This window comes from Scophthalmus maximus, chromosome 7 (genome assembly GCF_022379125.1).
Source record: "Scophthalmus maximus strain ysfricsl-2021 chromosome 7, ASM2237912v1, whole genome shotgun sequence".
Taxonomy (NCBI): domain Eukaryota; kingdom Metazoa; phylum Chordata; class Actinopteri; order Pleuronectiformes; family Scophthalmidae; genus Scophthalmus; species Scophthalmus maximus.
Window position 1 is genome coordinate 15,390,777 of NC_061521.1, and position 24,754 is coordinate 15,415,530.

Here is a 24,754-nt window from a genome sequence, read left to right on the forward strand (position 1 = left end):
GTCTCTGGGCTGCTGATGAGGAAGGGATTGGCTTTGAGCTGGGTTGGGACTCATGGGAAATCTGGCGTGCAAACTAATTACGTTGTGCTGCCAAACTGCCTGTGATTACAAAATGGAGAGGCGGTGAAGGTGGAGCTTAGACTTTATCAATTGCCCAACTATTCCTTTTTAAAAGAAAACAACTAAAAACTAATGAGATTATTTAATGATGTTCTTTTTGTAGAATGACTTGTTCTCTTATTTTTATTCATACCAATTGTAAGGAAGGGGTGGATGGCTAATAAGTGAATAAATAAATAATACCATAAAAGAAAAGAAAACAGACAAACATCTGAGTCCTTTGATTTAGAATTTTTGTCGCCTGAAAAATCTGAATTCTCAGGATGGTTCGGTGACAGCAAATCCCTAATTACTTCTTCCATGTTTCCCCACCTGCCTGTCACACTTTTGGAGAAAGCCACTTAAAAACCGGTTAGTTCACAAATGATCTGCTATATTTGTATTAACGCCTCAGCTGGTGACACAGACAGCCCCTGAAGATACGCACAAGGCAAATCATTAAAGGTACAATAGGCTACAAGCCCACCTCCTGGACCAAACCAGATTTTAGACTCTATATTTGAATATTTGTACATTAAACTACATAATAAATACTTTCAGTGTGTTTTAATTCATTTAGGTTTAGTTTAATAAAACATAAATATTTCAAACTGAATTAAATATCTCTTTCTAAATTGAAATTAAAATTAAATTATTTTTTTGGGGGAAAAATTCAACATTTATTGTGCAACTACAAAATTATTTAGTACGGTTATATAGTCTTGGTGATAAATCATATATATATTTTTTTTTTTTTTTTTTTGCAAAACGTTGTCATCAAAACAATCATGAGTAAAGTCAGGCAAGAATTTCTTTCTTTTTTTTGAAGTAACAAATATGCCAAACCCTTTGTCAGCACCGCATATGAATTCTGCAGCTCTTTTTCAAAAATACTCTTGTTGTCAGGATACAGGTGGAAGGTTGCAATAAAGCAGAGCAAGGATGCCTATAATGGGAGATAAATCATCTACGTTGCCTCCATTATTTTTATTGCATTATGTTTCATCACATATGAATGCACTAAGCAGATGTCTCGGAGCATTGTGACTTACATACCTTAAATTCTGGCTCATAACCCATTTATACAGTGGAGCATGTCACCAACTCAGATGAGGAACATTTGTCAGGGACGGAATGACAGCACACAACAAAGCAATATCATCCTTTAAAATAACTTCACTCATTCACTCCTCTGATATAGGACTCTGTGTCTTGCAGGTTAAAAGAAAGGAAGTGATTTTATAAGGGAACTGTAGGCGCAGTCATGGATCTAATCATCGCGGGGGGATGCAGGTAACATCAGTCAGTGACATGGAGCAACATGATATCAGACACAGAATAGATCACTGTCTGTGTGGTATACATAGCACCACTCTTCCTGAGACCTCATCCTTCAAAGGGCCAAACTGGTTGTGGTTAGGGAACTGAACTTGGGACAAGAGGGCCGCAGGTTCAATATCTGCAGTCAGACACTGAGCAAGATACTTAACCTGAGCTGCTTCAATGAACATCCCAACTAATAAATAGACGGCATATAAAATGTCAGCACATGCCGGCAGATAGTCGCACTGCAATAATAATACACAGCATATGCTCAGACTCTGCATACCACGACATACACAATCTTGATTTAAACAAAGCAGGACATATTTCCTGAAATGTCTGCATTGCATATAATATATTACAACTCAAACTGGAATTAATACTGATAGAAAAGTATGTGAATACTTTAGTGGGGTTATCTATTCTTATTTGACTTTGTTATTAATGTTTTCTAATTTTATGTTTCATCTTTTTTGTTAGGAAAACAGATTTTTTTAATCGTTGAGGCTTGTCATTTTGCCTTATTTTGGGCTAGTTTCTTGTTTTATTCTATATAGACTTTAAGCAGAATTTATGTAGGAAACGTGTTCAGAAAAATATAATTGACAGGTGTTTTTTTTAATCATGTGAAATACCTGTCTGCTGGATAAACCCCTGAGTAAGGTATAGTCTCTTCTCTGTACCTTGGCTCTCAAGTTTCTGTCCAGTGTTCAAAGAGCGCGGGAGAAAAATCAATAAACCAACAGGACAGCTAGTCTCAGAGGGTTTCACTTTAAGATTAAGAATAGAGGGGAAAAGACAGAATGCAATACCGAGATTGCATTATGACATTATTATCAAAATCCTCATTGATTACTGATGTGTAAAAATAAAAGGTAATCCTACAAGTAGTAATTGAAATGAAATCCAGCAGCTCGCGGTTCGACTGGGAATGATAGCCAATGACATGACATTAAGTAACGTGAAACAAGGGGCAGTGGTTTAAGTGATCTGGCAGGCGGTACGATGCCCTCCTGTCAGGATCGATCAGTCCTGCTGAAATTTAGAGCAACTCTCTAAATTGGTCTTAATGGTGTGTTTCATCCTCCAGTCTCCTCCACACATTGACTGGGAGCCAGTGTCCTTCATCACGCCGGGTTCCTGCCCTCGCTTTCAGTCTGGGCATACCACTGATCTCTGCTCAATGAGAAGAGAGAGCAAATCAGGCTAGGGGCACCCACAGCATTGAGTGGCTTACATCCCACCTCCAATAGTCAGGGAGGTTCCCCTTTTTAAGGCGCTAAAATGGGCTGCAAAGCAAACCCCAAGCCCCTACTGTGTGCCAAGCAATTTTCTGATCTGATCATAATCCACTTCGTGGGTATGTGAATTATCAAATGGCACGGAAGAACATACATAGAGTCAACAATATGAGCTAACTGTGTGGCAGTGGCTTCTGCCTCGATCTTTAATGGGGCAAACCCGTAAGGGGCACAAAAACAAGAAGAAAAAAAACCCCTCTATGTCCCTCTCCCACTTTGCTAGAAAGTAATCTGCTTACATCATTAGGCTAAGCTTGCTGAAACAAATTACCAGATGTTGTGTTCCTTTTTCTTTCGTCTTTGTGTCAGCATTTTAAAATACTCTCCGCCATTTTACCTCACTAGCGACCACCCCCCCTCTCAGACACTTCTACACAATAAGGCAATTTGCAAATAACAACAATTGGAAAAGGAAAAAGTCCCTCCCGCTATTCACAACCCCTATCTGGTTCTGTTACGTGTCCTTCCATTTTCGAGTGATCCAGTCGTGTAGCGGCTAATACACTGAGCGAAGAAGAAAATACCAGGAAAAAAAAGAAGAATGAACTGAAGCAATTGAGGTCCCCCACCCGTGGTTGCACTTGGTAGGGATTTTTGAGGGTCTAGTTTAGCTTATCACATTATAACCCATTTAGAGATAAAGACATGTCCCAGTGCTTATTATAACTCTGTAGCACGCTGAGCATGCAAACACATATTTCAATCTGCTTGCCTTTTTTTTTTTTTTTTTGATATTTCTATGAACAGTTGTAACATTAACTCCAAAGTCAATAGACAAGAATTAGGCACTGTGTGCAATGTCCTTGAAACAATTTTAAACTCAAATTTTAATGTTTACACAGTCAATTCTGTATTATTTCTTGAACTGATCCCAAAATAATGAATATTGTTTATGTAAATGATTAATAACATTAGAACGGAACAGCCAAGATAACTAAAATAAAAAATGTAACAGTACTATGTTTTTCATTTATTAAATTAAAGTGGCCGTGAAGAAACTGCTTGTACTGATACCGTTCATTAAAAATAACCATATGGTTACCTTCTGTTATAATTTTTTTGTTATTGTGAAATAACTATTGAAATGTATATTATCATTTTATTATTATTATTATTTCGGACAATTTTAATAACGTCTTCTCTTTTATGGATTATTAATTATTATGTTCTGGTTGAATTTTATCTTTTTATCTTACTTTGTATTGCTTCAAGTCTTTTGTGTGAGAATGAAAGAATTACACTGCACCATACTATACATTTAAAATTCCTAAATTCATAAAAAGCTTGTCATTTATTGTGCGTGGTGGCATTGGTGGTAAACTGGGCAGTTTGGTCTTTACAATAAAACCTGGACTTTGAAAGGAAACGGCATCCACCAAAGCAGGAATGCTGACCGCCGGGCCCTGACCTTATTTTCTTGACACACAAAAGAATACATAAACAGATATAGACTTTAAAATCAAATTGCTTGTGTATTTACCTCTTATCAACAGCCCGGCAGCAATTGTGATTCATAGCAGTAATTTAAGTGATAATGCACTCATTCACTACACTAACAAACACATACCTCCTGGTTATCTGTTTCAGCGTTGTTGCAGCGCAAGTCGCCAAACAGGAGGCAGAAAACTCAAGATGGTGTTGATTGATAAATTGACAGGTTAATTTTCAGATGGATAATGAGAGTAGGACCCTGAAAGATGGTGGAGAGAAGTCTCTGGCCCTTTGCTCTACCTTGGATGCAGTGCCATCTATCTATTACTGGTAGAACCGCAACTGAGAGCAGGTAGACTCAGGCCCTGCCAAATGTTTCTACCATCTAGGTTAAATGAGGTCCAAAGCTTTATATCAGCCTTTTTCTTCAGAACACGCTAATCATTGCTTCACAAGAAATTAGATCAGATTAAATTTTTGTAATGGCTTTCACATGTAAAGTGAAAAACTACAATATAATGTATAACACTTCAGAGAATATTTTAACATCAGTGTGCATATAAATGTTCAAGCATCTACAACTACTTCATATATTATCTACAGTTAATTTGATTACAGTATTTATCCAAATTTTAAGGACAAAATATATTGTCAAATTTACAGATCCTAAACTTTAGCGTGCATTTTTACAAACCATACAACTTTTCCATATATTTATTGTTGCTCATTTCTGATAATTCTTTCCAACAAGAGTAATTTATACAATACACTGATTTTGGAGAATAATGTCATTTTCTATGGCTGCAATTAGTAGAATTACATATGAATGGTTAAAAAAAAACTTGACAACCCGACTCTGGAGCTTAATTAGAGGGCAAACTGTTAGAAAGGAAGAAGGGTTTAACTAGAGGTTAGAAGGGTTTCTATATCTTACACAGATTTCTACTGCTTGTCACTGCAATGTGCCAAGTCTGCAAGCACTCTAATTAAGTCCCCACCACCATTACTATATAGCTAGTCCCCATGAATCAGCATACAATGTAATGCTAATCAAATGCCACTATTTTTCTTTCAGACCTAATGCCCATTATTTCTATCTTGTCTACTCTACCTATTAGTGAATGTGTGTGTGTGTGTGTGTGTGTCTTTATTTAATAAAGTAGACCTGTAGAAGGACATTGCCCATGATTCAGAATCACTAAAAATGACCATGTCTCAATGATATTAAATAAAAACTGCAAAACAACTTAACATAAATTGTTACTGTGTTGACTAAGTATAATTAGTTTTTCCTAGTGTAAGACAACAGGAGATAAAGATGACCCATTTTTTCTTCTTCTCATTGGCTCTTGCTCTATAGAGGTTTCACCCTGGTCTCTTTTGGATACGCCTCGACGGAATTATCTGGCAACTCATTCCCTATGCCGTCTCCCAGTTGTGAGGCAGTAAATGTATCATTTATCAAAAACAACCAATCTGAAAACACTAACTCTTTTGCACCAAACTCAACAAATTCATTACGAAAATGTATGTATTTATTATATTATGCGTTTTTGGGGAAGAGTGAATTATGTTACACATTTCATCCTGTGCTTCTTTATGTCAAAATATTTCTCCTTTTATTTTACCTAAGTAACATTTAGGAATATGTCTTGAAATAAACGTTAACAATTTACATGTAGCACAAAAAAAAGTGGAGATCTCTGAGTGTTTCAGAGAAGCAGGAGTGGCTCCGTTCAGTGCAACCTTCGGTGATATGACCATGACCACGAAGAGGAAAACACTGTGTTGCCATGGATGCAAAATGGGAAAAAAGCTACAACTTTGTTTTCCTTTAAGTAACACCTATATCTTGTATATATAACAATATATATTTTATTTTTATTATTAATAATAATAATTAAAATAATAGGAAATCCTTAAATTTATGAACAAAATCCATTACACAGGAAAATAGGCAGTTGCTTTACTCCATAAAAACACAAGTATTGTGCACTCAGCGTGGAAACTAGTACTAGAACTCACACTAATTAAACGCAAAAAAGCAAGAAACAACCCAAACTGCATCACAAATCTAAATTCTAGTTTGCATAACGACAATGCTGTTCCACGCCATTTTCTTGCCGTGCATTTTGTTTCAAAATTTTATTTGTGAGAAGAATTACGGCAGAGGGTGTATTGTATGGCTGTACTGGCTGTTGATCACCAATAACCACATGGTCACAACAAGGGGTGCCTCACTCCTCCTATTCATTTGAACAGTGTTCTGAGCTCTGACAGACACCACAAGAACGAAAGGAAGGGTGCAGAGGACAAATCTTGGGGGATTCACCCCATCTGAGGATCCAAAGAACCCAACAGCTTGATCCTGTGTCACTCCGAGGGCACGGCTTGGCTCTCCCTTGATTTGCCTTTGAAATCTAAACGTTTAATTGCGGTCAATGAAAAGGGTTCAAGCAAATGAATGGTGGAAGAATATGAGCGTAGGGAGGGGCTATTTTGGAGTGTCAGGCAGTAAAATGAGTATACATAAAAAGCAGGAGGGTGAAAAAAAAAATCAAGAGGGAATAATGAAATTAGGGATGGGGCAAGAGAGAAAGAGAAAGCAAGCGCTGGAGAACTTGAAGCACTGACCCCTATCGTCCATGGTGAAAAGCAAGAGATTAGAAAGTGTTTCATGCTAATTTCCATGGAGATTTCTGTAATTTCTCAAAAATTACTTCTTCCCGCTTTGATTTGTCCATTCTGCCTGGCCCCCTGCTCGTGTTGTCGGGGTGGTCTGTTCTATCATGTCTCTGCTCTTGTGGGCCCCTCGATGGCCCCTCTCTGCAGCCAGCCGTCGTGAGATTACTGAAGCGGCGCTGACATCTCTATCAGCTCGCGCCACCGTCATGCCCTCTCCCAACCCCCCACCATCACCCGATCCCTTTCCCTCAGCCTTGCTTCCCTTCTGCCCACCCACCACCAACCCGCCCTCAGTGCAAACTCTCACAGATCTGTCAGATGATGGCTTCATTGGTCCCCACTGCTCCCTGCAAACTCATACCAGTCTTTTTGCACTCCCTCGTCTCGTCCTCTCCTCCTCATCCCTCTCTCTCATCCCTCCTAGAAACCTGCACCATATGAAAAATTTCTACCCCCCCCCCTTCCCATTGTAGACTGCTTCACCTTTTGCTATCCCTCAGCCTTCTCTCTCTGCCTCATCCTGGTTTGTGCTTCTGCCTGCCACATCAAAGGAGAACCAGGGGTCACGGAGCCACAGGCATGGAATATAAATGCAGCCAACTGCGTTGCAGTATGGGAAATCAATCCTCTAAAGATAGCTCCATACACTTCATGAACCCATCATCAGTCTTTGATACATATAGTAGCATATAGGATTTTTTTTGGCCTTTTATACACAGTACTGTATGGTAAGTTTTGTCTTATTAAAGTCTTATTTCAGACTAAGATTTCTTTTACAACTAACCTTTTTAGCCAAATTTACAACATATAGAATTGTAAGAGATCATTTATTTACATTATATATGTTGAGTACCAAGAAAATATAGTTAAGTACGTCTTTATGAAAGTGTTAGAAAGTGTTTAAACCAGTATACATTAGAAACACAGACACAAGCTTGAATATTGCTCTGTAAGACCCAGTGTGCAAATGGTAAATGGACTGTATTCATATAGCACTTTTCTAGTCACATAAGCTTTTTACAGGACAAGTCACATTCACCCATTTACACACTTTCATACAGCTGCTATTCACCGCACTTTTTTATACACTGCCGGAAGAGGGAATTTAGGGTTAAGTGTCTTGCCCAAGGACACATCGGCATGCGGACTGGCAGAAGCTGGAATCGAACCCCCAACCTTTGGGTTTGGACGACCGACTCTACCTCCTGAGCCACAGCCGCCCTGTGTGTGTGTGTGTGTGTTTTCGTGTGTGTGTGTGTGTGTGTGTGTGTGTGTGTGTGGAAGGTAGTAAAGGCATCGAGCAAGAAAAAATGTCTGAGAATAACACTGCAGAGCAGAAATATGTAAACAACTTTTGTTGGAGGCCCGGAGCTCAAGATTCATGCCAGCATACACAGGTGATGTTTCCTGCACTAAGTCATACATTAACTCAACTTTGTCTAAAGCACCTGTGAAGGAGACGGGCTGTCTAGTTGATGGTGGTAAGAAATTTCTGGCCGAATGATAAAAACCAGACATGACACGGAGCAGCAGCAAAGTCATTGTTATGTATTCTTTCAGTTGTGAGGGATGAATGGGAAAACTGGTGGGGTTTGATGGCTCCATGTGAGGGCAACTGGCTCTGGTTGCTTAGCATTAGTATTAGATAAACACTCTGTCGGAAGATGTCAACGTCTCCATTAATGCCAGAGCTGCCACACGGGCTGTTCTTGAGTGACACAGTGTTTTGTGGAGTGTGACAGGTGTTGTAAGTGTTAACTCTCTCTGGCTGCATCTACAAGCCTGGTGGAGCCAAACCCATGCGACACCTGGGAGCGCAGAGGCACTACACTCTGACACGCCACGGAGAGCCTACATGGTGTCCTCTTGCCCCATCATTGACTGTACTGAACAAATTTTATTCAGACTTGTTAAATTTGATGGTCACTACAAAAGCCCACGGAAAATTCTTTATTCAATTGTACGTCCTGTATCTCCCATCTTGATTTGTTAAAAATTAAATCAACCCAGTTTGACGCAAATGTAAGGACAAAAGGCTTAAAAATCTTTTGCTCACTTATGAGTGAATGCTACATTATCACTATGTACCAACAACAAGCGGACTAGCCTCATCTGGATGTGTGGCCACCCCAAAAGGCTTTTCCATAGTCTTCACAAACCACAATATGGAAGCTGTGTGTTCAGCACACATCTAATGCACTTAAAGCCTGCCACAAGTACACATATCCAGCCACACAATGAGCAGGATATGGGTTTTTCCATGCTTTCACGAAGTGGACGGAGGCGTTTTCCAGTCAGTAATTATGCAGACAAGAATATTCCAGTCAAAAATTTCAGTAGATCTTTTTAGTTTTAAAAAGCCCGTCGAAAGAAATTCAAGAGGGGTAAGCTATCTTTGTTGAATTAGAAGAGCTAAAATGCTTATCAAACGTAATAAAAATTAAACTATACATATATTCTACTATATGTTATAAATACAAAAGCCCTTGTGCGACCAAGCTAAAGTTACAAAGTAAAAGTACTCAGTCGGTGTTCATTTTAAAATCTTTTTGTCCTCTGTAAGTAAGAATTTCTGTTGTGTTGCTGTGCTAAAGAGAAAGGAAAAAAAAGTGTTGGCAGAACAATATGAACCAAACTCTAGTTGCACAGTACATACAGTTCATAGTACATTTCATCTTTTTTCTCCAATACATTTTGCAGCCGGGAAAAGGTTGGAATTCTTCAGTCTGACAAAACAGCATGGAGAATTAAACTGCCTTAAGCTCAATAACACTGGCCATCTAGGAGCCGCTGAGTTGTTCTGTAGGCTGGAGGGCTGGACAGTGTACTCTTCCCCCTAATGCCCTGTCCATTGATCTTTCCCGTAACTACAGCTCCCCACAGAAACCCACACAATCTGTGCAGAGGAGTGCTCCTAGGCACCCCCTACTTCAAAGGTGCATATTTACTCTTAGAAATTTAGAGAAAGTGCAGCTGTGGATGCATCCTCCAACCTCAATCAATGATAGGGCTGGTCCTCCTGACCCCCCCCTGCTGGCTAATAAAGTGCTTCTTAGACTTGGTGGTTTCCCTGGAAGCCTTATGGGGTTGGTTCAAACTAGCACTTAGGTTTGTTTCCATTGTCTCTTCTCGAAAATTGATTTTTAGAGAAATACTTATCTTGTTGCTCAACAAAGTTCCAGAGTGAAATAATGTGGATAGTTTCATAGTAATCAACTGGAGAGCCCAACTGTAGAACGAGGCTGCGTGAAGTTTATTTTATCATAAGTCATTGACATTTTTCATATAGGAGCAGAAATCTCCTACCTTCACTATAACCGTAAATTTGTATCCAATTTTTTTTTTAAACTCTCTATCTACATAAAACTAACTAGTTGTTTATCCCACACACTGTCAGGATAAGAAATAGAAATGATACTACGCTATCCAATATCTTTGTATTTTTATCCTCAATGTGCAGTGACACTACTCTCCAACAAAGCTGTAGTGCCCTGAAAATAATCCATGAAAAAAAGTTTCATTTGCAAATTATGATAAAAAAAGAGTTACGTCTTTAATTAGCATCTTTCAAAGAATCTCCATATGTATTACATCCACTTAACATGTCTCCTTTTCCTGTCTTTGAGAACAATATTTCATGCTGGGATACACATTATCATGATTTTCATTCCCAATCTTCAAAAACAAAAGTGCATTAAAACAGCGACTAAAATAAGCCTTCTGCTGAAAATCAGACAATCAAATTCTTTTGTAATCAAGCAAAGCAATATTTTAATTACCAATGATTCTGGCTACTCTTGAGCGGCTTCCTGTACCCACACTGCAACAGTTAGGAAAATATACATCAGCTGTGATCCCCCTTTATTTCACTCGACAAAGTGAGTCTCAAAAGTGGGGGATTTATATAAAAACAATGGCATTTATAACTTTTTTCTGGAAGAACTATATTCATTCTCCAACCCGGATGAAAAGCCTAAGGTCTAAATAGATTTGCATATATTCAGCACAATAATACTTTAAAGTAGAAAGTGTTGTCAGTGTAGCATTCACTGTGTGCAAATTATACTTTCTTTCTCTTGTGAGTGTACATTAAAGTGCTGATTGCTTTCTTCAAGTCTGTCAAACTAGCGTTAGCTCTGAAAACAGCGAGAAAAAAAAACAGTTTATTTTTCAATGTCATTAATACTAACTTGTTCGGACGCCTCACAGTGATTCTCCCACACATCCCTATCTGTCTCTCAGCACATACTACTGCTCTCACTCTCCCTGCCTCGTCAACATGTTGACAGCAGTTTGTTAGTAGGTATCAGTTTTCAGTGAGCAGCCTGAGAGGGAGAGAGGGATGTGGTAATCATCTTTATCTCCGGCTGCTTGGCAGCGTTCCCCTCGGCATGCTGGCAGACACTTGCCATTGAGCGGCTGTCAGGCAGAAAGGGTGTGGGATGTGGGCTCAAGCTATACAGGTCATGGTCATTTCTTTACAAAAGCCATTGAAGCTAAAACCTTAAGTGGCATTTGAGTTACCTGCACTGTCAGTTCTGACACTCACAACACTAACAAGGAGACCACCGCTAGAGAGTCAAACTCGATTATGCGTCCCTGGTGGATTTCCTTAATATAGCTTAGCTGCCGCCAGGTTTGTTTTCCTAACAGAAAGCACATGCTTTCGGTATTAAGAGTTTGTTCGGCAGATGTGTCGAGTAGAATTTAGAGCTGCATCTACAGAACATAGGAAAAATATATTTGACCTAATCATTAATACAACAAGTAAACTAAATCTGTGTATTTATCTGTGAGAAAATTAGTTTCTATTATGAAAACAAATCAATTAAAGCTGATAATTCTGAAATCTTTACTGACTGACTATCTATGTTTGCCAGTATGAAAATCTGAATTCCACAGAATAAACAATGCAGAAAAGATGTGAAATTATGTAGACATTTTACATTAAAATAAATTATGTTTAGCATATCTATATTGATTTAAAGTTGTATATATTTGGTTGCATTTGTGTTGTGAAGTTATTTATAATAAAGTTCATGGTTTAACTGTAAAAGCCTCAATTACATTTCTTTGTCATAAGGGTTCATTAACGACAACTAAGGAATAGTTGTCAATTCTTAATAAATATACATTTATATAAACAAAGGGTAAAATAACAATAATTTTCTATTATATATTAAATGAATGTTGTTTATCAAAGATGTACTTAGTGTTCCACTGTTTTTCTCATCACTACACCAGTCATGCTCTTCAACTTAACAATTATTCTACATTAATTCATAGCTTTAGTTCACAAACCAGAGCCCCATAGTTTATGCTGAATATTAGGAAACATAACTAATCAGCAAAAAAACTACAAAAGAAAACAAAAGAATACCATGAAGTTCCACAGAAAGGTTAAAACTTTAAACAAAACTGCATGAAAAAGTAGTCCGACTTCCACGGCTGCAAACTGAATAGTGCTTGATAAGTTGCAGGCTCTCACAACCCGGACCTGTGATCTTCGGAGTGATACCCTCAAGTTCATAGCAACAAATACACTCAATCACTCAGGGAGATCCTAAGTCTCTCAGTTGGCCAATTACTGCTTTTTAAAAGCCTGAGGCGCCCAGGAAACTTTGACTCCTGGAAATAAAGACCAATCTGAAGGAGAAACATTGCAGCTATTAAAATCTTTATAATTCTGTAAATCACAAGTGATTTGTTTTGCCCCATGGCTTGTTCCGATACATCCTTGTTGCTATTGCAAAGGGCACGGGGTGACTGCAATTGAGGAGAGCAAGCTTATTTTTACAACTAAGCTTGGAAAAAAGAGAATCCTTTTTCTTCTTATTTCTGAGTGCAGAAGGCAAAGATCCTCTCTGTGTCATAATTGCCTGAAGTTAGAGAGTAAAGGCTCTGGACTCCTGATGTTAGTGTGCCTTTCATCAGGGGGGTTGGTGTCAGAGTTGCTTTAAAAGATCAGGTTCTCTGGAGGATCAGACTCTGTTTTTATTTATGTAATGAAGGCGTTTTAAAGAGAGAAAAAGAAAAAAAAAATGATCATCACTTATTCATTGTTGTATTAGATGTTTCCCCGCCTGGTACTGTCATTGTTGGTTTTTTGGCTGATGATTAAGGCCCCTATTATTCAAAGCAGATTTACATTTTCTCAATTATTTTATTTTTGAACTCCAATATTAAGTATGCTATACTGATTAATTTTGAGGATGGATTCCCAAATTAGCCTGCTTATTCAAACAAAGTGGAAGCCAAAAGTGGCAGAGAGGATCACGCAATTATGGGTAGAAATCACTCCAATTAAACACTGCCATGTTAACTTTTAGAGAGCACACACTCCACATAATGTAATTACAAATTGCGTTGGAAAATGTAAAAGAAAACACCAACATTATGGGATGAAGCATTTACAGTTGATGGATTCTCAAAAAGCTCTCCTATCTTCTGGTGCTCAGGGTTAAGAATGGCACTCTCCTGCCACTGCAACGCTCTCCCTCCCAACTGCCACACTCCCTATTCAGCAGCGCAGGGCCCTCTGGTACGAGACAAGGGCCCTGACTGAGGACGCTTTGATACTTCAGCCTCTAATCACCAGAGTATCCTTATAGCGCCGAGCTGATGGACGAACGGGTCATAGGAAGGATGTCCCAACCATAAATCAGACTACAGGGGTGACAGCACACAAAATAGGTGAATTGTCCTTGGGTTCACGATGCTGGCAGCATCCCTTGTGTCCCCGGCTAACACCACCCTTTTTATTATTTGGGAGCAAGTCAAACGGATGCCCTACCAGCCATTCTGCCCTCCCCCTTGTGTTTTCCCCCTAGTCGCCGAGCCTGGACTCTTCTATGAACTGTTTCCAGAGTCAGTTACTGGTGTAATTGAAAGTGCTTTGTCATCGCTTTCAGCCAAACACTGATGGATGTGAAGCTGAATGAGGTTTGGGTTTTAGTTATACGAGTGTGCCTGTGTGAGATTTATCACCAGAGGCTTAAGAGGCTACAAGGGACCATTAAAGCACCACCACCATCTACATCACAGCGAACTCTGCATTATTATTCATTAAAATAGAATGCCTTTAATATGTCTAGTTTCCCATGTAGAAAAAAAAGCACAATTGTACATATATTGTTTTTTTCAATGATTGTCAGAAAAGGAGAAAAATCCAGTTTCCTAGCTTTTATCGTAAACTTTTATAGTGAATTAATTACATGAGAGAATAAATAGTGTTCAAAATCAAAAGCTCCAGAAACTCCAAAAAGCCTCTTTTTATGCCTTTGTGAGTATTGAGGGCATGTCCTTTTCAGCTTTGCTGACTCACAATAGTGAACTGAATAAAACATGCTCAGGCTCTGTTATGTTAAAACATACAACCGTAATGTATATGTAGTATAAGCCCACCAGTGGTTTTCATATCTTTTCATAATTAGTGTGGTCTATAGAAAACCTACGAAACCATTTAATTTCAATTCTGAATCGACATCCACATGCAAAGCGTGGGTGGTGCAGTGCTAGTTCTCATTGTTTCCCACTTATTATAGGCTGCCCCCAGCTGCCTGGGCTGTGAGGGCCTGGATCCTGGATCCTGGCGCCCGTCCAGCTCGGCTCTGATCTGGGCCTCTTTGTGATTTGACGAGTACAGAGCTTTGCTGGGCTGCTGTCCTAGAGCCATGTTGGAATGCATGAGCAGTGGTGGAGGTGCAGAGGGAAGTGACCTCATTGTGTGATGCGAGCAAGAGTACAGGGCAAGAGTTACACATTGAGGTTTGTTGGATTATAAATAAAGTAGCGTGTGGTTTCTGTGCTGCAGCTGGGAAATGGGAAAAGGTGAATACCAGTGCTCACAGCACAGTTGTAAACGGTGCCCTTTCCCAACACTGGCTCAAGGCTGCCAAGATACCATGGCCAAATAAAGTAAATTTAATAGAAAATTACTGCCCATTTTCTGCAATGGATTTCTACTAGATTTTGCTTTTCAATTGTGCATGTATGAGTTTTCTAAACATTGTTTTGTCAGATGAATCATTAAAATGAATGATTCTTGTCATCATTACAAATGATGTTCTTATTCTGGAGGGACAGTGGGTCCAGAGAATAGGGAATTAGATGGTGTAGGTTCTTTATGATATTTTTGGTCACGTTTCTGTCTTCATGGAGTTCTCAAGTTTGTGTTGCTCTTTTCGGTTATTAATTAAAAAAATATATGAATCTACATTTTCATCAATGTAAACTGCAATCTTTATTGCAAACACAAATAAATTATGTTTAAATTTTTTCCAATGCGGCATTGCGCAAGAGCCAATCCTGTGGACTGCTGCCTGCATGTTGACGGATACTTGTGACTGACCTGTCTGAGGCCTGTGTGTGTGCGGGTCGTCCTGCGGGGCCGAGAAGGAACACGAGGACACAAAAGACCAAGACCCTGGCAAAGGCGAAAAAAAACCTGGGCGAAAAGACAAAGGCAACTTCACTTGAACAGAAAGCACAGTGTTCAGGATAAACAGTGATCTCCAAGATGCATCATCAATGAATTAAACATAATGACTTCTAAGTCATTACTGAAAGACTAAAATGTGCAAGGGACCTCAAGGGTCATTGCTCTTGTAGTTTCATACTTGTTTTCACATTTTTTGAATTCATTTTTCAGATGGATTCAGTTATCCTTAACTTTTAATTTCCACACAGACTATATCAAACTTCTCCATATGTTCTGCGTAGCCCCCTAAAAAGGTGTAATTTTCTATATTAAGTATTTCACGTGTCTTAAGACGATATCAATAGATATGCTGTTGCCTATGGGAAAATTTGCATGGTAAATGAACATTAACTTGCAGATGGTTAGTTATGGGGCATTGCTGTGGCTCCTAACAAACAATTGATTAACTTGTAAATTCCCATTGCCCAGCTGTTATTCAGGCTGTTTACCATAAATAAAAGAGGGGGAGTAGAGAAAGGATCCAGATGCTTTGAGTGCAGCAGAAAGGCAATCTGTCATTGTTCTCAACTAACACTGATGGATGCTGCTTTGAATGGGGATTGGTTTTAGTTAAACATGACAAAGTGAGGGATGACACGCCATTGGTCACAAAGGTCTGGAGGTCCAGCAACGCTTCAGCAGTTGCTTTTTTTTTTTTTTTCCAGCCAAGACAAGCTCTTGTATCAGCTGCCAATAAAGGGAAAAAGTTGTTGGCCCAGTCTTTCAAGTTTGTTTGTTTTGCTGTGTGTTCATGCTGAAGTTGAGAAATGGAAAAATTAACAAAGCAGACAAAATGGCATCCAGTATGGTTTGAGCATGATCCTTCTTTACACCCGAAACCATGAATCATTTCTGGACATTTATAATATTTGGAAAGCTCTGATTCCACTGGGGCCATCATGGCTCACATGTGAGGTATGAGAAATCCTCTTTACATCTGACGACGTGACGCTTTAGTCAAAGTAGATAAGTACAATGAAATAATATCTGAAAACCGAAAATAAAAGAGTAAAAACTGGTAACTGTAAGTTGCTTTGGAATGTAATATAATCCCTCTGTCAAATTATTAAAGTTTATATTTCAACACATTCTAGCCTGCAGACGTCTCACAAAGTTACTGTTAAAGAGGAAGTGATCATTATGTAATGAACCATATTGGGACTCAACCAAATTAGCTAAACTAACAGGTAAAACCAGGATATATCTAATTCAAGCAACATGGTTTAAAAACTTTAAGACACAATGTGTTTTACGGATATAACTGTCAATGGACGGGAACATGGAAGGAAAAATCCTGTCAAAACCAAACTTCACAGTGATGTCAGATTGTGAATGGTCCAGTGAACCCAAAAATAGCTAAGGGTGATATGAAATGCATATGCGCTGCTCTTCCAGCTGCAGATGATCATATGCATGTTCACAGTAAAGGATGACATCAGAGATCTGGAAGGAACAGGACAAGTCTGTCTTTGGACCGGAGACCTAAGCCTACTGGCCCCAGAAGTGATCGAGTTTCCCAGATGCTTGGGGGGGGCACCACTGAGGGCCCGTTTAAGTAGACTTCTGCGAAACTCATCAGTCAATGTCAAATATGGTTGGGGTAAAAATCCACCCTAAAACACACACTCTTTTCATCTTCTATCTGTGGTCGTTTACTTTCTATTCATAAAACGGGAAGACCATAAGCTTGCAAAATGAGGGGCAAGATTTTAAGATTTCAGGGATCTCATTTTAAAACCAGTCAGCAGGAGACACCTCCCCAGACACATAACCACCACACATACATTCCCATTCAATATACATATAGATCTCTGGTAAGAGTTAGAAAATACATTAAGGTTATACAAAATGCTTGAAAAACTAGATAAAATAAAACCCAAGGCAGAGTTACAAAGAATACAGCAAGCATAATATACTTTAGCACAATACAGTGTGAAACGTGCATTTATCTACACACCCCTCTTGTTTGTATAAATGTTTATAATCTATATTGATAAATATATTCAAACATATATTTGAAGGGTTTGATTATATGGTGGGAAATTGACATTTGGTATTATACAGGGTACAATACCATAAGGTATTGTACCCTGTATTATGCTCAGCTGACACACTTGACAGTATATATCTGTTTTTCAAATACACTTGAGCAATCTACACCTTTCAAGCGTAATATTTGTATTTATTTGGCAAATAAGCCGTTATAATTAATTAACAGATTAAACTTTTTACACTGTAAAATGTCCCTCACTAGTACAGTTCATTCATTACTGTGTAAGGGACTATAGAGGACTATTCCTCTGATGGAAATGTGTTTGTATAAATTTGAGTTCACAAAGAACTAGTTTTGCTGGCAGTGCAGATTCCTTGTTTGGGTCAGTTGAGCATGGAGTCTCCCAGGAATTACTCACCTGAGACTCACAAACACTCTGTCTGTCTGTTGCAATGTTTTAGTCAAAGTTTTAGCCAAGTTATAGAGGTAACAATGCAGCGTGGAGCTGCAGGCTCCTCAAAAACAAAGCAGTCACTGTTAATGTTGGTAGAGAGTGATATAATTCAATAGTATTGGCTAATGGAGAGCAATGCAACATGATGGCAGACTTACAGCAGGCTCCAGAAAGTGTGTTTTTAATACTGTATAATTTGATGCCGTTTGCAAAAGCTGGAGAGCTACACCTTAGATTCATCTTTATGCATATTTTAGTTTGAATTCAAAATCTCACAGTTAATTAAAAAAATTGGTAAATTACATCGCAGAACACAAAAACATAACTCCTCATTGTGAGAATATTTCCTGTCACAGACTGGATTGTAACTGCGGAGAACCAATGTGATTCCAGTCATCGCTGAGACAGAATGTCAGATCAGCATGTTTTTGTGTGATGTTGCTTTTAGCTCTCTAATGCAAGTCCATGTGGCCAGACTGCTCACAGACTGGCCCGCTGGCTGAAGCCAATTGTCTGAGTTAGGCAGAGGAACACAAGACTCCCCACTTGGAAAAGGGAGGAGAAAACAGTGGACGAGGTTTAGTAGTCAGCCCTCAGACAGGCAGACTCTAGAGGAAACACCAGAAAGCCATTAACTAACCGCAGTATTATGGTCATCTATTTGCTGGAATGGGCTACAGACAGCTAATGAACAAGTCCATCTCTCACACACACACACACACACACACACACACACACACACACACACACACACACACACACACACACACACACACACACACACACACACACACACACACACACACACACACACACACACACACACACACACACACACACACACACACACACACACACACACACACATGCACACACACACACACGGAAGCAATGCTGAAAGAGCTCTTGCTTGTACAAAACAGTGTGACAGATCAATGCCTGAATCCTAAATCAAGAGAAAAGGTTATTCTCTGTCTCACTGGGATTCCACTTACTATCCCCCTATATCTAAGACACTCACATACCCTTTTAAACCAAACAAGTCCACCTACCCCCCACCGCCCCCCAAACAACACTCACACACATACATGCACACACACACACACACACACACACCTCCTAATTAAGAGTGAGGCGGTGGGGCTTTTTTGTGTCTGTGGTTATGCTTGCAATGTTAGTGTCTGGAGTGTGAAAACAGATCTGATGGACCGGTGCCCTCAGCACTCCCTGATCAGGCTCCAGCAGGTATCCCCCATGATTGACAGCTCACAGGTCAGCCGCCCATCTCCCAGTCTGTTAGAGGGTGGGCGGTAAAGAGATTTGGAATGCCTGGGACCCTGATTGCTTTAATGCTCGCCTGTCAGAGCCATTGTACAGCTCTGTATTATTAGGGCTCGCCATCTCTCACTGTCTGGAAGGTGTCGTGTGTCTGCTCTGCATAAAGAATCACCACTCCATTCAAAATCCCCGTTCTTATTGGCTGAAAGGAAGAAAGCACAGATTTTTCCACGGAATCTCGTGTATTGGTTTTTCAGATAATGCAACACAAGAGTCTCCAGGGAATGGTTTGGACGGTGCAGCTTTACACTCGAATGCAGAAGATTTGGGATGGTTTGGCAATTATTTATCACAGTGATACCAACAATAGTCTGTAAGATTATACAGGAAGTACTCTGATGTTCGTGATTATGTATTTAATCCTGTTGAGGTTTTTTCTTTTTACTATTGTGGTGCCCACACCCCTGAAACAGAAGATGACAGCCAGCTTCTTTATTTTGCATTTTGTATTTCTGATATTTGTTTTACTTTGTGTGCTAACAAATCTTGAAAACCTGTGATATTCTAGTTTAGCTGAGACTAAGACTTAAAACCTGCATGAGTAGAATGCAATCCATAACAATGCACATATTTCTAAATAATGGTTACAAAATTTTGAAAAACTATTTTTAGGTTTTTGCTGCTGTTTCAAGGAGCCTATGTTTGATGTGGTCAGTACTGTGAGCTGATGGTGACCACTACTCAGATAGTCAATCAACCTGCAACATTTTAAATAATTGATCAATCATTTGTTAGGATGTGCTTCTTTAGTCCATTTTGTCCATTTAATCTTAAAATTATCCGGTTTTGAACAAATGGTCAAACAAAATGAGAAATCAATAATGTCAACCTAGGCTGTAGAAAACGGTGATGTGAATTTTTGATAATTTTTAACTAAGAAAATAAGTGGCCAATTAATTGTGAGTGTCAGCCTTAAGGTCTGGTGAGACACCAATTTATGTTGAGGTCATCTCAATTAGTATTTTTGGGGATTTCATGATGGGGAGCAGCATTTATCAATAATCACATATGGTGCAGGAGTTTTAAATTTATTACATTTATTTTACAAAAAAAATAGTGCATTTTATGTCCAAACCATGATTTCATTGTATTTTCACTTGCTAAGAAAATTAAGAATGAAATACATCAGTAAGTATTATAATTATGTTAATTTACCTTTACCCTTTACATCCTAAACTGATGTTTCAATTTGACAAACCAAGTTTAAAAGTAGAGTATAGTCTAAAATGATCTTGACATGAAAGGGTAACACGGGCAGAGGACATTTTAGAATATCAAATAATATTGTGAAAGTATTTCCATCACTACAGTCCATTCTCAAAAAGCCTCCTCCAAAGATACAATGACCCGGTAAACAATGTGTCTACACGAATCCCTAGCTGATTTTTTTGGTGTTATTCCCCAGGCCAAGATGACAGACTGGCAGGTTGTTGGAGGTCATCAGAGCACTGCCTTCTGGGCCCCAGGAGCCCAGGTGATGGTCAGGTCACATCCCCAAGTGCTCATGCTGCTCCAGGCCACAGCAGAGACAAGTCCACTGGGGTGCCACGTTGCCGTCTCCATGGAGATGAGGCGACAGGCTGGCCGCGGCTCAGACTCACACCTTTATGGTCAGTGACTAAGCGTCTCAGAGGAGACTTCCCTACCTAACAGCAGTTGCAGACAAGTTGTGATGGTCCCCACTCCCACTCCCACCCCGAACCATTCACCCACTCTCTTTATTGTCTTCTTTGAAGCCAATGAAGGCACAACTCAGGACACCCCCCGCCTCCAACAGTCCAACCCCCCTTGCCCTGCCAGTGCTACCCTTGTGGGGCCTGCTGGGAACAGTGGTGAGATGTTGGATAAGACCTGCAAGTCTAGGCAGGATCTGAGGGAGGATGCAAGCAATGGGGCTGCCCACTCTATCAGTGGCTCATGATCCACTATGGTTTTATTTGAGGGTGTGAAAGTATCATTCCCAAATGCTGTGTCCTTTAAGATCCTCTCACAATAAAGAAATCTGGCTTGACGACCATAGTTCAGTGTTCGTGATGATCTACTTTCTCATGTCTTATTAGACCAATCATATATGACGGATAATTGAATAGCAGATGCATTGTTTCAAATGCATACAGCACTGACAAGAAGCTTTCAAGTTAGTAATCATACTGACGTGTATATGTGTCCAAATGAGAAATGAATGATAACCTCTTGATCACTCTACCCCTGAGTGTTCTTACTGGAAGCCATATTGATTTTGTTAGTCTGAGAGTCCTTGCATTGCCTGGCCTTTACCTCAGGGACAAATCTAATTGTTTATCTCTGGACAGACTTCAGCCTTTACTCCCTTCTGTCTCATTATGTGCCAAGATTTGTCAAGTCAAGTCTCTCCACACTCTCAAATCTCGCTTGACAACATGTCGCTCGGCAGAACACTACAGATGGCTTACTTATCAACAGACCCTCCCACATGGAATGCTACAAACATGACAGCACAACACACTTGCAAAAATATACACAAACTGACATTGAATGTTATCACTCTCTGGAGAAACGGTTGCACATACTGACACAAAACATGAGTCACTTTTTTTTTGGCAACACTGATTTTTGATACCTTTGTGTAAGTTTTCTGGAGAGAGATAATAAGGAACTAATGATGAGATTCGTTAATAATTTGTCATGTTTCCTTATTTCTACTCAATGTTATCACAGATGTCTTATAGTGGAATAAAACAAGGATAACAATGAAAGTCCTCACTGAATCGAATGGAACTGCTAATTTAACCAGCTGTTTGAAAGTCAATGGACAAATTTGTCTCAAAAATCTACCAGTTTCATAATGCAGATACTGTAGTTTACCAATTAAGTCAAGTTGAACTCCATTGGTTCTCTCAAGACGCTCAACTGCAAATAGAAATGAATGAATGACCAAGACCCTTTTTACATCACTGCAATACCAATGTTGCTCAATATTCTCATAATTCATCAATAATAACTCTGTCTATGAGGATTCCTCTCACAACTGAAAAGGTAAAATGTCTTGTGAAGCTCTATCAAACCATATGCAAGAGTCTAACACAAAGATACCTAGACAATTAATTATGATTATAAACTACACAAAAAACTTAACAGTTCTTTTTTTTTAAACAAATAAAAAAGGGTTACAATGATTCAATATTTTTAGGACTACTCAACTTGGTCAGCATTTGATTCAAATCAGACCAGGGTTAATGTTGTCACAATAGTGACAAGCTTTTTTCTTTTTTAATCACCTTGCCTTCTTACCAGCCTTACAAACTCTTTCAGGCCATTGGAAGCCCTTGGTCAGGTCTTATCAGCGAGTTAACTCCAAGGAAGTAGGCCAGATCGATAAGCACATTTTCAGAAAGGAGCCAGAGCAGAGAGTTAGAGGCGCGGGGGAAAGAGGCGCGAGAGGCAGGGAGCAATCAGAGAGCTGTGGATGTGCGTGCCTTCAGGAGTGGATCGATGCTCTGACAGGAGCCCTGCTTTGTTCTCGCACAGTTCTCAGATGTTAGGCGTGCTTAACATGATTGCTTAAAGGTTTTGTTTGCCTACTTGTGTTTTTTTTGTCATTGTGCTATGCTTATAGTAGTATAGTATATTCTGCTGTGATTTTAGTGAGTAAGTTAGACAGGTAGTTAGGTTGGCTGTCTTAGGTCTGTTATCTTACATATATATATTTTTTAAATATTTCACTTAAATTTCTAGGCATGGATAATGGCCAAGTCAACTATTTTTTTTTATATATATATATCAAATTAACAATTATCTAAAGCATGCGTTTGAACCTACACAAAATTAATAATGGGAAGAAGCATCAAGAAAGACTTTGGTGCCCTTTGTCCTTGCAATACAAGGACCGTTTGCTTTTGACAAACTGGTCTTTGACACCCCTTGTCATTTCTCTAGTTCCAAGGAATTCTTATTATTATAAAACATCATTCTTTACCTTTACGCCTCATGGCCACCCGAAGCGAGTTAAACACTTTGCCTCGCTAAATACTCTGCCAAGAATTACTTCTAACAAGAACTTGGGTGTGCTTGCTTCTTTACAGAAAGGTGTTGACCGCAAAGGACAAGTAGGTGTCAATAGATCTGCTCTCAGCGCCTATGGGACGTTGAGACGCATGAGCTCTTTTCCATGGCTTAATAAGATGGCACAGATGCGCCCTTGTATGAGCACAGCCCTGTGTCTCATTGTATTTTGCCCTCCCAACCCTGCCATTGCAAGACCTCTATTGCACTGGCTGCATGAGAGGGTCTCATTAGAACAGGCAAACGAAAACCGGGGTCAAGGTACATAAAGGTAGCCACGGCTAAAGAGCATGCCTCTAAGATGAGTTGGGAGCTCCACCACATCCTTAGGCCACCCCTGCAGACCTCTGGCCCTCCCCATTATGACCTCCAATATCCACCATTATTTGATGAAGCAGAGCTTGATAATTATTTTTGCGTGAATGAAGACGGGGGCACAATGTGAATGGAGTGTCTCACTCTGAGGAAAAAGATAGTAGGAGACGACAGGAAAAAAGAAAAAAACTAACAAAAAAAAAAGATCAAAAGCAGGCCTTTTCGCTTTTCATGCCTCAGAGGCTCCAAAGAGGATAAGGAACAATTGGGCCCTCGGTATCCTGTCCTCTCTGGCAATTAGACTCAGCTGATGAAGTGAAAGGGATGAATGGCAGGGTTCAAGGCCTTGTGGAAAGATTCACACAACAGGGTGTGTTTTTTTACTTTCCCCTTTTCTTTATCTTCATCTCCACTTAGAGTGGCAGAAATGCAGCTGAAATATTTCCAGATGAAGACAATATGATTCAAGGTGCCAATTCTCAATCATGTGGGCTGATGAGATCGAAGAGGTGTGAGAGGAGCAAAAGGGCACAAAAAGACTTTCATGCAATCATACATGTGCGCGCACGCACATACACGCACAGCTGGGGTGTACCTGACATATGGAGTGTGTGTTCGCTCTGATGGTGTTGATGTGTTCAGAAACCCACCTGATTGGACAATTTTTTACCAACTTAACAAATGCTTTCAATGTAATGTAATCTAGTTGAGACCAAGATTATGGACATTAACAGAACAATATGACATGTCCATTAAAATAAAAAACAAGGACATCTAAATGTAAAAATGTGATATGGTATATTTTCTACCACTGCTATGGGTGGTTTTGTGTAAAAAACAAAAATAAAAGCAAATACTGAGACACAAAAACAGCATCTACTCGTTCCACTGAGACCAACAGTATATGATAAAAATGTCTTTTGAATTTTAGTTCTGCATTAATGAAGAAAAACAATCCTCCAGCTTGGCTGATTGACATGGTCTAAAACGTTGCTGAGCATTCATTATGCATCATTTACCATCAAGCAGGTAAGACATGAATCTGAGCTCTTCATTTCCATTTTGTGTAGTCTTTTATATAATATGCATGTGCTGCATCACCCTTTAAGAAGGAATGCAGTCCGAGCCAATTTCTTGACAGTAATACATAAATTATTTATTAAACTGCAACATTAACAGCTGACATTAAACTTCAACCCAAGCTCTATGATGTGTAGGAGGAAGTTTTAACCTGATACACAAAGTAGGCAAAATTACAAGCGACAATCTTGCCCATTGCTTAGCTGTGGGTAAAG

General features: G+C 39.4%; 1 long non-coding RNA gene across 5 annotated transcripts in view; it reads right to left on the reverse strand.

The window, feature by feature from the left end:
* The window catches only part of LOC118314939, a 105,932-nt gene that overhangs the window by 75,389 nt on the left and 5,789 nt on the right, over window positions 1-24,754 (reverse strand). For all 5 annotated transcript variants that reach the window (XR_007031006.1, XR_007031007.1, XR_004794764.2 and 2 more), the window contains exon 4: window positions 15,190-15,285. This is a non-coding gene — a long non-coding RNA (uncharacterized LOC118314939). The remainder of the gene's footprint in view (window positions 1-15,189; window positions 15,286-24,754) is intronic.